We start from the raw sequence: 2,132 nt of genomic DNA, 5'->3' as shown, positions 1-2,132 counted from the left end.
ATATAGCTCACTAGCAGCCTCGAACCGATGACCTATCCACGTCATCATTTACCCAGAATGCTTTGCATGTAATTAAAATGGACCTGTCCATGTAATATATTTTTAAACTTTTAGTTTAAAAATGATACAAACTGAACATCCTACAGTGTTTTTACAGTCTTTATTTTACAGTTAAAATATGTTTATTAAACAAAGTCTAATATTACAACTAATCATGGATCCCTTTAAACATGCACAAAAAGTTTAAGAAAGATAATTAACAGTAAAAGTTCCGGAGTGAACTTTCTAAAGCTGCCAGYAGCCGCCATCTTTAAATCGAAACTGGGGGCAGTTTAATTTCTTCCACAATACGAGTGGAATATTACCACTGGAGGGGGCATTCCAGTTTAAAACTACCAATGGGAACAGGATTACCACTTCCCAGGACTACTGGAACACACTGTTGCTGAACAACCCCACATAGACCTTAGTTAAATCCAGGTAGACATTTATTTATTCATTAATTTTTTTATTTTTGCCGAGCAGTGTATTTAATCACAGGAATAATGTGTCCTGGATGACTGAAACATTGGTGAAGACCAAGATCACAAGCCCTGCTCTCTGAAAACAATATGTAAAGATGGCTTTTGTTGGTACAGTAGTCCCTGGAGCTCTTTTTCGTGTCTAACCAGGTCAGACAGTATCGTTTCTTCACGCTTTAGGTCTTTGTTATTTACCAGCATATGATTTAATCTGAGAAGAGTCTTTGTGGTTCCAGACTTTTTACAACCATCTGTCTTTGAGGCCACCGAGCTCTATGAACCACCAAAAGCTTTGTTTTCCTTTCTTTTTCTCTTGTCAAGTTTCCAAACCTCACCACGGTTTTGTCACAAATGTCCACGAGACATTTTGGCTTTGCTTTCGTCCCATAATTCACAAAGAATGATGGGATATCAGACACAAGAGCTTCTAAACTCAATCCAAGCTGTTAATTTTACCACAGGGGGATTTTGGTCTGAGTCTAGACCCACATCCAGGGTAATTAAAATAAACAGGAGGCACGTCCAACAACTCTGAGCAATGACTTTGATAATTAAGCACGAACATGACGGAGTGTAAAATGTGAGTGGCGTAGCATTTTATTTAGTTTTTTTTAATGCTTCAAATTATCTTTGTTTGGACTGAAAGCAAACTTTCCTTTTCCCTCACAGAATCCTCTTTCCTATCAGAGTTGCCTCCCTTCCTCCCTGTTCACCTCCTATGGCTTTCATGCATGACCACCCGGTGTGCTGCTGCTTATCTCGAACTTTATGGTAAAAAAGCAACGTGTGTGTGTGTCTGTGTTTGTGTCAAGAGGAAGTCAGCGGTGCTAGCCTATGCCAGCCCCTGCAGATCGTTGCCTGGTGCATTGTGCCCTCAGCTCGCTGTCTGTCATCACTCCAACAATGGTTGACTGTCYGACCCCTCCAACACACACACACTTTTGTTTCAAGGCAACAAGACGCATGTTTGTGCGCAGTTGAGTAAAAGGTGTGGCACACACGAGTGGAAAACAATGCAAATCCTTTTCATTTTTGCTTTCCTGTGAGTTAGTTTTTACTTGAATGCAGTGGCGGATCCAGGATTTTTCTGAGTAAGGGGCCATCAAGGGGCCACAATATTCATAGAGGGGCCAAGCATTTGTTCAGCATCCTTGCATTTAAATCCCTGGTTTTGGTAAGGTGTATACATTTTACCAGTAATATTTTCAAACGCTTATAATGTAATGTCATTATAAAAAGCTTGAACAGTTAATTATCCGTAGCAATTTTACATTTATTTTTACTGTACATAAATAAATCTCAAACACACAGCATATGAGAAAATGCAGCCATAATTTGTCAGATGAAAGACTTTTTCTGCAAGATTGTTCAGATTTTCTTAAAGGCACAGTGTGTAGGATTTTGTCAATTCTTTTAGCCGAAATTGAGATAATCACTAATGACAATAATAAAAAACATGTCTAATCATTGCAGACAAAGACCTTGTTTTTTATGTTTACCTTATAAAAAGCTGTTTATATCTCCATGGTCGCGGGTCACCAGTAGGGCTGTGTATTGGCAAGAATTTGGCGATACGATACATATCATGACAGAGGGGTCACGATACGATAT

This window comes from Austrofundulus limnaeus, unplaced genomic scaffold, assembly GCF_001266775.1.
Source record: "Austrofundulus limnaeus strain Quisiro unplaced genomic scaffold, Austrofundulus_limnaeus-1.0 Scaffold273, whole genome shotgun sequence".
Classification (NCBI taxonomy): domain Eukaryota; kingdom Metazoa; phylum Chordata; class Actinopteri; order Cyprinodontiformes; family Rivulidae; genus Austrofundulus; species Austrofundulus limnaeus.
This window is presented reverse-complemented; position numbering follows the sequence as displayed.